We start from the raw sequence: 11960 nt of genomic DNA on the forward strand, positions 1-11960 counted from the left end.
ACACAACAGAAGACAACTTCTCTTGTCTCTTTTAAAAGATGCTCAGATTTTTCACCCTAGCATTTGCACAGCTCTTGCTGGGCATAATAGCAGATGTACCTAATGTGACTGTAAGTTTATCATGCATTGAAAGATACCAGTCAGTGCATTACATACATTGGAGTCTGTCAGTGCATCGGTGACCCAGTTAGATGCATACCCTGGAAACATTACCATCTCCCTAATGATGTTAAGTCTCACTCTTTTCATATTTAATAACAAGTCATTATGATAGATAAGGGAGGGAGGATACAGAATTCAGTCAAATGAGTATTTCAGGCATCATTTAACTATGGTAAGCAAGGGGTTAACATGGAAATTAGATGCCAGAGTAGACATGATAAAGCAATTTATCAAATTTAGCAAGACTGTCCATTCTAGTCTGACCATGATGTAGACTGGCACTGAACTGAAGGTTAATGACCTGACCTGTTTTGCATCTGATGGTGCTGATTTTGAGAGCAAATGAGTTCTGGTGCCTATGAGTTCATGGGGCTTCCAGTTTCTCATCAGATAAGCATTGGCTGGCCTTTTCTTTCAGATTGGCTTGTGCAAACACACCCCTAATGATTCCCACAGATCATGTAACTGGAGTGAAATGGGCTGCTGGAAGTAGCAGTTACTGAAATCTGGCACTGATACCCTCTGATTGTGCAGGACACGATGAGTACTTGCACATGCATCAGTTATGCACGTGCCTGCTCCCACTCAGCCTATGAGAGAGGAAGGCTCATGTAGCAGTGCTGTATGGCACAGGGCATTGAAAGACTAGTGCACACATCTGACTCCCTCTGACTTTAAATTTTAGATGCCTAGATATTACCAAGGAGTCTTTCCCCTTAAGCAGTGGCTGTAAGAGCCATGTAATGTCAATCTGCTCTGTAACCCCCTGTGTGGCACTTCCAGTTCTTCTCCAGCCACGTTTCTGGGACTGCTGCAGCCAGTGGTGGGCGTGAAGGATGAAAACATGGGTCCTTTCATAGCCGCTGTTGACCCATTGCATTCTGAGCAGAGCTGCCCTGGATGGCTGAACTGCAACAATCTCAAAATATAGGATTTCTGCTAAGAAACAGAGCCAACTGAGCTTTGTTTTTTTCTAAGACCTTGATCTGCTTTACATCTGATGTAATCAGGGTAACCTGATATAACCAAGGTAACATTGATTGTAATTGGAAGGCAAACAATTGTGTTGAAAATGGCCTTTTGTAGTGTTGCAATAATCTGTCGTGGTTTACTAGGGGTTACTATGGACTAGCCGCTTTGGCTGAACTGACAGGTGATCCTAACCAAAACTTTCTGAAGTACTGTAGTTCTCCTTAGTCTATGCATATTTTTTCTGTAAGTGGAATTGAAAACTTGTCTTCATAGCATCTCAGCTAAATTTTTGCAAATATTTATCTGATTTAAATTTATTTTTGAGATTATTTCTAACATATTCAGAAAAAAAAATTAGCCTTTTTTGAAACCAATATTCTGAATTTTCTAGGGTTTCCAGTGCGTCTTAAGCAATGGAGGTAAAAATGTCCTGCATAATAAGAGCTTTGAGACAAACATATATGTATGATGCTGCAAGATTTTTTTTTTTAATTAAAGTAGAGATTGATCTCAGCCAAGTGTCATTCACACTGGCTTCTTGCATGGGTTGTAAACTGGAAATATATCTGCAGGAATAAATGGCACGCCCTTCTGCTCCATTTGATCTTGTGAAGAACGTACCTGATGATTATGGTCTCAGGCCCCTGCTCTTGCTGCACCAGTATCAGTCACAAGGTCAGGCAGACAGGTGAGCAAAACTGTTTTTGAAAGGCATCAATAAGAGGGAAAACGATCCATTGTGCCCAGAGAGTACCAGAGCCTGGGCAGTCAGAAGACTGAGACCACCTTCGCTGGTGGAAAGCTTCTTTCTGGTTGTTTCTATGGACCAGAGAGCTGGGTTGGCCTTTTGCTTAGCTCTCTCTTCTCTAACCCTAGTGAGCTTCTGTTGCCTGTGCTGTTGAGTGCTTTTCAAGAACCCAAGCTGGTGGGTTACTAGAGTGTCTCTACACAGCAGTTTCAAGACGCAATTAAGAAAATTATTTTGGAATGATTTATTTGTATCCAGATGCCTGCCCACGAAGGTGCAGGTCAATATATTGTCCATGAGCTCTCAATGAGTAGCATAATGGCTTAGGGTTTTGCATGGTATAAACCAGGGTGTAAATTATGTGTCTGTCAGCTTACTCATATTCAAGCCCTGCCTTATACACACTGGAGCAAATCCAGCTGGATCTTCTTGGAGAGTGGCTATCCCATTTTGGGGTGTCTACTGAGGTCTTGAAGCATCCTTTGGTTCCATACAGAAACAATACCAAGCTCTTTCAAACATGTTCACCAAACTGGGCTGTGTTAAAATGTCACTTTTCATCAAAAGCTGAACAGGTTGGGAAGTGTTACGTGTGCCTGTTCTCATGTGCTGTCTTCCTCTCTCCTTTACTTTTTTCCCTACCCCACCCTCTTCCCTCCTTCCTGTCAAAACAGCGACAGCTCATGTTTTGCACTATGGGCAAATTTTGATTTTAGCAAAATTTAATATAGTAAAAAATCTTGGCTGTCTCTAAATGTGTGCTTTCCTATGCTGCCTAGCACAGGGGTAAACAGTAACTCCTCCACCCCACCCATAAGCTATTAATACAAGACAATATAATACAAGACAATATATTCCTGTTAGTTGAAACACCTCTTCATTTTTTACACGTACAAGCAGTGTCCTTTCCTCGCCCTCCATCCTCCCCCCATACCAAAACAAAGCAAAGGCCAGCAGCACTGGAGCGTGCAAATTCCACTGCCTCCCTCCTCAGCTGCGCACCCCCTTCCCTCCTGCAGGGAGGTGAACACCATCCACATATCATTTGAGACAGGAACAATATAACACAATCTGTTTTCAAATTTTCTAAATATTTCCCAACTTCCATTGCAGACTGTTGTCTTCACATTGTAAATTCATGCCAAGAACTCCCCAACAGCATTCTTCTCTGCCTTCCCAAATCACTCGGAGAGCAAACAAACCTTTTCTTGAGTCATTGATTTCTGCAAGAAAACGTTTGTGTTTATTACATATGAAGGAAGAATGGCTAGGCTGCACATTTCACAGCTCGCAGCTCTCCAGTGAAAGCCATAAATAAGATCTTTGACAACACAGAGCTGCTTTCTTCTCTGCCTATTTCAATCTGTGAACAGGACTTCTCCCTTCCCAGAGCAGCCAGGGTACTGCTGTGCTGGGTAGGAAACAACTGCCTGGCAGTTTTCTATCCCCTCCGAGCCCGTAATGCTCTGGGATGTGTTGTGCCATCTATAATAGGTTTTACTACCTGAAGGAAAAGCTTTTGATGTAATAAACACTATGTACACAGTGCAGTTTCACAGGGTAATATCATCTGTATTTCAGTGAGCTACACAGAACAGCTCAGTCTAGACAGGAATGTGTTAAATTAGTACTGGAACAATTTAGCAGACACTAGAATTAATTAGGAGAGGATTTTTTTCCTACTGTAAAAAATGTAAGAAGATATCTAGCACCTAATAATTAAGTTAGACCATAGAAAGTTTCAGTATTAATCATCGGAAGTACTTCAAGTGATCATGGAATGTGCTAATACTTGTCTGTGAGGGCCTATACTTGTGACAGTAGCAGTTTGCCCTGCCCTGTATTAGTGCGTTTGTGCCTGGCCATGACTATATTTTGAAAAGGCATAATCTTTGATTGCCTCCATTTATTTCCTCACTGCCCTAGCAACGTAGCACACTTGTATTTCTGTGCATTCTTCCTCTTGGTCAAAATCACCATCACTTGGTACTTTTGTAAAGTGCTATTGGGGCAAGTGTCCTACCATTTGGTGTTCGTGTTTCATCTCTCCCACTCTTCACAGAGCTGTTCCAATACAGAAAGCATGATTCAGTGATTAAAGCAAAGAAAAGAGGTTAATAGACTGTGGTTCTCTTTCTCAACAGGACATCAGTAGCTGTCATGTAAAACTGGCAAACAACTCCTTAAGTTCCTTGAGCCATGCTGTAAAACAACGCTCTGCACTGAGATGTGCCTCAGTCTGCAGGTGCTCAGCATCAGGCAAACAGAGTGAGTTTCCTTTCCATTCAAAAAGCTTGTGTACCTGAAAGATTGTCTGATCTTTTGTCCATAGCTGTATCACCTGGTTTAAAACACATACTACCTCTTCTTACCACCTTACTTGTATTTTTGTACTAGTTCCTAGTGCAGTCAACATAAAGTGTACTTTCTGAGGTGTGGAGGGCTTGTATTATCCACAGGTCTGAAACCACATTGCCACAGCCTGGTGCCTGAAGTCTGAAAATCTGAGTGAATATGTCCTAATTTTGGCACCCAGATTGTGAAGCGCCCGTGTTAAATGGCATATGATAATTATGGTAGTTGGTCCAATTGCCTAATACAAATGGGCTATCACAAATCTTAATTCTTCATCCTTATAAAATGTGTCAGGGTACCTGTATATAGCTGATACATTGATATGAAACACCATCCCTATTGCTGTGGAATAGTTGTTTTGCAAAATTATCGTTTCCAAAATGAGATGGCTGAACTCTGTTTAATGTTTGTTTGCTTGGTCCAGATAGAAGCAGAAGAATAGTATTTCTGTCTGCTTTACACTGAGCTTGGGAGAAAGGTTGACAGAGGCTGCATTTTGTTCTGCATTGACAAGATTTAGTTTGAGCTGAGGGTGCTTCTTCACCAGAGGTTCTGCTCTGCTGCAGCACTGAGCAGTCCAAGTTCTGGCTTCTAGTGTCGTGACTGGAGTTCCAGGTTACTGTTCATGGCACACTCCAATAAAGCCTATTTCTAATGCCCATTAGCAAGAATATTTTGCTGTCACTATCTGCAAATGTGTGTGAAGAGTGATAGAAAATGCTGTTAATTTACTTCAGGGGACTCTGAAGGCCACCAAGCAGGCACGCAAGACAACACATGGCAAGACAAGCAGAACATGTTTATGCTAGCTTCTGGGTGTGTGACCACGGACCAGTGCCAGTCACTATCTGTGCACAACTTCACACATATGTCAGGCTCTGGAGATACAGAGCATGAAATATATTGAAGACATATTGCAGACCTGAGTCTGTTCATTTAGGTGGTCCGGGTGGATCAAAGAGAGACAGGCCCAGGTCTCACCACAGGTCTCCCAGAAGGCACAGCGATCATTTCCAGATGCAATTTACCTTCTCAAAGCCAGGGGATACTGCCATCTCTTATGTGTTTGAACTCAGGTTGTGAATGGTGGGTGCCTGACCTTGACAGATTTGGGCCAGGCAAAGCCTGCAATGTGGGCGAAAATGAGAGAGTCATGAGGAGTGGAAAGTTTATGTCTGCGCTTGAATCTGGTTCCATCTCCGCTCACTGGTGTGTGATGGCCTTTTAACAGAGTGCACTTCAGGTTTCTCCCCCAGTATGAGCTAATACAGAGCTGTGGACACTGCAGACTGTGTAGGCAATTCCTTTTGAGGCACTCTACTGCTAAACCTGTTCAATAGCTCTCCAGAGGAGTGTGAAGACTGTTTTTACAGCTGAATACGGTGCAAGGATTGAACTATGGGCCTTTCATCTTAGAGGTGGCTCCCTACCATATGTTTTTGTTATGAAGAACTTCCAAAGTTTGGTGTTACATAGCTAAAAGTTTGCATAGGGCTTTAGAAAAACAAAAGAATCTACATTATTATAAAAACAGAGTTCTTAATTATATGTAATGAGCTCAAGTGAATATATTACAGTTTAACAGCTGATTTGGAAAGTCCTTGTCACTGTTCCCATAGTTTTAAAGGCTGGGAGTATAAAGAATTTTTGAAGAAACTAAGCAACTGTAACCGCAATGGACAATATCATGCAGGAGATGAATTGGTTCCTCTGTCACAGGAGAACTTTCTTCTCTGCTTTCTGCCTCCTTTGAGCAAACCGCTCCTGCAGAGCTGAGGCAGTCTTGTTGGGGAGCGATCAATATGCTGCCACATACCACCCGTAATTCTGGAATTTGCTTCTCCCACCCACACCACGGTGGTTTCACAATGTGCTTTCTTGTGCTGTAGCAGGGACAGCCTCCTCAGGACATGTTTTTCTTAGTCACATGGCTTTGTCAGATCCAGCCTTTTTTCTTAATCAAATGAGCTTTTCAGTGTGTACTCAGCATTGGATAAGCACAAAGGCTCACGTAATCAGTCCAGATGATTCTTTAAGGTGACTTAATGTCTGTAATTTACTGCCTGTGTTTTCTTTTCTTCAAAGTGTACCTTACTTCCCTGCTTGGACTGAGCAGTACGATGGCACCCATTCTGAGTAAAAAATGCCAGTGTGGTCCTTTATCAGCAGTGAGCAATATTTCACTTGAATGTTTACGCTGCGAAACCACACTGACAGAGGACTGTGCAGGGGTGGATAGATTGTGGAAACCTGTGGGACAGCACGAGGAATTAGTGTGTGGGCAACATGGCTCACTGATTAGACGTGGTGACCTGACAGATCTGGCCCTGGCAGGCAGAGCCTGACCTCACATGGATGAGTAGAGCTCTGCTAAATTCAGTGGCACTACAACAGTTTATGAAATTTGAGTTGTTTTCTGTTTTTACTATCCTGCCATCCAGTGACTACCCTGACCAGCCAAATTCCTTTTTCTAAGGGTGCATTTCCTGGCTGTTAAATGTCAAATTATCCAGATTAAAAAACCTGCCAGTAAGGCTTTGATTTGCTTCCTGTGTTGCTCTTGGTAGTTAATGAGCAATGGTATGTGGCTGCGCTATCTTCTGGGGCTTAATCTCCCCATCATGTTAATAGTTATATCACAGAGGCCCACTGAATGGAGACTATTGCCTCTTGAAAAAATGCTCTTTCTTCCAAAGTGGAGGATGTGTGAGAAGAGAGGTATACTGTAACACTGGTTTAATTCTTCAATAGAGCTTGAATTTTGAAAGGACTATAACACAGTTTGTATACTTTGTTAGTGTCATGTAGGGACAGTAACTATGTCCTGCAGACTGCCAGACGTAGCATCATCGTGGACAGCTTCAGCCTCACATCAGGGAGTCCTGTGAGCAACCATCTTGCTGCTGGTATTGTGGCCCATTGCTGGCGAGGCTGACCTCTCCAGCCTGGGAGTATGCTCCGCAGCACAACCTGCTCGGTGTGCTGCCTGGGGAAGCTTGTTCAAAGTTAGTCTGGAGGCATTCACTGTTATGCTATGCTCTGTAGGCTGGGCATGTGTTAAGTATAGGAACAGCAGTTGGAAGAATAGAAGCAGAAGAGGGAACCTGAGGTAACAAGAAGACAATACTGGTCTGATACACTGTTTTTTACTGGTTTCAGTCAGTTTTCCCCCCTTCTCCACTAAAATTCTGTTTGGAAAATAAAGATCCTTTTTCCTTCTCCTGCTGGGCTTGTGATTACAAATAAAAATGTAAGCATGTATGCGGCCCTCTTGAATCACATTTTTCTACATAGCTGTATTGAATTGGGATCTTCCAAACACGGCAAGGTCTTTTCAGAAATCTCTTTTTTTCACTGATGTTTCCCATCAGCCTGCTGTAGGCATTCAAAAAGTCAGTGTTTAATTAATGGAGAAAAATGCCGATGCCAAACAGAATGCTGAGTTCCTGTAGGCCACAGGTTAAAAAGAGAAGGTTTTTGGCAGCTAATTGGAATCTAAGCAGGATTTTTCTGGTGTGCTATTTCCCCCATTTGTTCTCTCTTTGCTAATATTTAACAGGCCTTTATTGATTACAGTGGCAGATTTGTACTCTAAATGGAAACTTTTTTCTCCCCTAATCAGTGGCTCTATCTACTTCATATATATATTTATATGTATCTATATATCATACATATTTCACAAATCAAAGCTGGGAGAAATCATGTCCTGGCACAGTTGGCTATAAAGGCAAACTGGCATTAGTCATTTTTTAAATTATAAATCTCAATATCTGTGTAAATTCCCCACTGAGAAACGTAGAAAGTCTTCATTACTGCTACATTACCAGCATGTCTGAATCTAGCGATGAACTCAGCTTCACAGGTGCTATAAGTTCCCTTTGGGTCTGCAGTCAGGTCAGCTGTCTCTTCCCTGCTAAACTGGGAACACTTCAAATTTTATAATCTGTGGCAAGTCTCATTCAGATTCAGCTGGCAGCTGCAGATCTCTTTTGGCTTGGGTTTTTCAGATTCCCGTCTGTAGGGAGCACCGTAGGGTCCCACGTGTCCTCCTGCTTCCCTGTCCAAGTCCCACGTGGGGCCATTCCTCTCTGGGGTTTGGACTGCCTGTGCATTGAAAAGCTCATTTCCCAGCTGTGCAGGCACCTTTAGGATTTTTTGCTTATTAGCCAAGATTTTTAGTCAAATAGGGAGGATTTATGAAGCTGATATAAATTTGTCAATTTGTAAAACTTCCACACAGTTCATTTCTTATCAACCAACTCATTCCTATAAATAACTGTTACTTTGCAATTTTGACATATTTCCCTCCTCCTTTTTTTTTTTCTTCTGCCGTTGCCAGAGCTTCTTGCATCCATCTGAACTTTGGCAGCAAAGTCCATTTCCATACTCCATGATACTCTTAATCCTACAGCTATGTGAAAGCATGTCACATCCATGCCACGAAGAGTGGCAGACACTGCCACTCGGGTCCTTAGTGCCTGACTAAATTTGCAACCCAGTTCTACAGCACATTTAAAACCACATCTGTGTCATCCCCTTTGTGACAGGTGTGCTGTTGCCTGTGGGCTTGAAGGGCTATGGGTGCATTTTCTTCAGCACAAGTTTATACCACTACTTCTCTTGGTTTTGCCAGAATTTTGTACATCAGTTCTGATAACTTTATCAAAAAAATGTGAAATCTCACTGAAATGTGGGGTCAGATTTGTCTGCCAAAGCCTGTTTTCCCTTTGCACTCCGATCTTTGAAGCTGTTGGTCATAAACACCTACTCCAGCTGTGCTGTAACTTTGCCTGAAACTGATATCAGCTATAGTTATAAACGGGTTACCTCACTTTTTGTTTTAGCACTAATATAATACTGACACACTTCTGAAGTTTCCATAACTGGAAATTTATCAACAGCCAACACCTCACCCATCTCTTTTGGTGCTCCTTGGTATGAATTATCTTGATCTACTGATCCAAGAATATTTCTCTCCAGTTAAAATTGTTTAATATTATTCCTGCTTGGTTGCAAATTGACTGGCAGTATTTCATCATTATCAGTCAGCTTGCTCTTGATATTCCTCAATGCTGGGAAATTAGTTCTTTGGAAACAAAAGTATAAACACTATTGATTGGGACTTATCTGATTTCCTAGTATTTGGTCATGACTCCTGCTTATGAAGCAATGACATACAGGGGGAAATGAACCCTTCACCCATGTGGTGTACCTGAGAAATGATTAATCTCTAGATTCAGTACTCATTATATCCATATTACCATAACAAGGTCAATAACAGGCTATGTTCAGGTTGTGTTAGAAAGCTGTCATCTAAAGTTTTAGAAAAATCTACTTATATTTCACTAATGGCTGTATGGTATCTTAAGATTACATCACACAACAAAAAATATTTCCATAACATACTCTTTGAATCCTCAGATTCATTTCATTATAGACAGGAGTAACTTCTCCTTTTGACCTGTCTCAGCAGACTTTAACAGGACCCTGCTAGGACCGTGTACATCAGATTGTTGTTCGACATTAATACATGGTTTGAAACTCACTTGAAATGGTTCTGGGGTGTTTGTGCTTTAGAACAACACAACCACTACTATGAACAACCAGTAACACTAAAAATAAGGAATATGGTACCACAGGAGGTGATGTTCTTCAGCTCATTTCGCCCCTCATCTCACAGTGTGTTTTTCCCAGACTCTCCCTCAGCCTCCTTTATACACACTCCCCATGTTTTTTCTACTCCTCCAGTCTCATTAGTAGGTCAGTGCTGGGCACCGTAGGGTGAGCTGATGGTGCTTGCCTCTGCTGGAAGCACTTGCTGTCCAGGTCCATGTAAGCCCCCTAAACTCTTGGGAAATATCACCACCCAGGGCTGCAGGTGGGCTGCAGTGGGCAATACAGATGTTTAACGCAAGGCATCAAATGACATCTGCAAGTGGGAAATGTAAAACATGTTGGTGTTCATTCCCTAGCTATAACTAGTAACGAATTCCTTCAAAAACTGTCTATATCCTCTCTTTCATTGTTCTTTATTTCCGCTGCAAATAACTTGCAACAATAAAAACGAAGAGATGCCAAATTTGTGTGGCTCTTCAAAGCAAATTCTTTCCTTGAAATGAAGTTCAGTTGAAAAGTCTGACCCTCCTCCCCAGCATTTGTGCAGGCCAGATGGGCTAGTGCTGTCCTTCAGTGTGAAGCTGTCCTTAGGGTACATTGTTCCTCTTTCCTCTGGAGCCTGAAAGAAAGGGATCAGAAACTTTATGTCTCCCTCCTGTCTTGCAGAAATTTTCTCTACTATCTCCTCTGGGTGGAGTCCCTTAAGGCCATATGCATAATGATCTATCTATTCACTGGTGTTGGCTAATATCTTATTCTCCAGAGCCATTCAGTCGTTGCTGTCTTTCCTTATGGTTCTGTCCTCAGGTTCCTTGGAGTTTTCTTACTTTCTCACTAACAAGTGTTCATTATTTCTCCCTTAAGCCCCACAGTATCCCATGGTGGATTTTTGCATCTTTTAATTTCCCAGGAAGGATATGAAGGATCTACAAGTAAAATGCTTTGCTTGCTCTTATACAGGAGATTACAGAGGGAGCTGGATAAAAGCAGGGGTTGAATACTCCATGCTTTGCCATTGTCAGCAGCAATGCACTTTTGGCAGAGAATAGCATTATCCTTACGCAGCAGGGTTTTAAAAACTTTTCCTGGGCATAAAAAATGGAGGAATCGAATTCTCTGGACATTATTCTCTGCTGCCCTGAAGTTCCTTTTCATGGCACTGGATGCCCCAACTCCCAGATAACATTCAACAAAGAGGTACTGTTCTATCACATACATATTTCCCCAACATTGTTCAGACTTTATCTGGACACTGGCCATCCTAAAACCCACCAGCAGAAGTTTCAGGGCTGTTGTGATTTGTACAGGAGATCTAGAGTTGTCATCAGGAGCTCAGTACTGGAGCCAGTTGTGTTTAATATCTTTATCAATGATCTGGATAAGGGGATCGAGTGCACCCTCAGTAAGTTTGCAGATGACACCAAGTTGGGTGGCAGTGTTGATCTGCTGGAGGGCAGGAAGGGTCTACAGAGGGATCTGGACAGGCCGGATTGATGGGCCAAGGCCAACTGTATGAGGTTCAACAAGGCCAAGTGCCAGGTCCTGCACTTGGGTCACAACAACCCCATGCAATGCTCCAGGCTTGGGGAAGAGTGGCTGAAGAGCTGCCTGGTGGAAAAGGACCTGGGGATGTTGGTCAATAGCTGGCTGAATATGAGCTGGCAATGTGCCCAGGTGGCCAAGAAGACCAACAGCATCCTGGCTTGTATCAGAAATAGTGTGGCCAGCAGGACTAGGGAAGTGATCGTCCCCCTGTACTCGGCACTGGTGAGGCTGCACCTCGAGTACTGTGTTCAGTTTTGGGCCCCTCACTACAAGAAGGACATCGAGGTGCTGGAGTGTATCCAAAGAAGGGCAATGAAGCTGGTGAAGGGTCTGGAGCACAAGTCTTATGAGGAGCAGCTGAAGGAACTGGGGTTGTTTAGCCTGGAGAAGAGGGGGCTGAGGGGAGACCTTATTGCTCTCTACAACTACCTGAAAGGAGGTTGTAGCGAGGTGGGGGTCGGTCTCTTCTGCCAAGTAACAAGTGATAGGACAACAGGAAATGGCCTCAGATTGGGCCAGGGGAGGTTTAGATTGGACATTAGGAAAAATTTCTTCACTGAAA

This window comes from Nipponia nippon, unplaced genomic scaffold (genome assembly GCF_047370975.1).
Source record: "Nipponia nippon isolate SJK-2023a ecotype South Korea unplaced genomic scaffold, ASM4737097v1 scaffold_4, whole genome shotgun sequence".
Lineage (NCBI taxonomy): Eukaryota > Metazoa > Chordata > Aves > Pelecaniformes > Threskiornithidae > Nipponia > Nipponia nippon.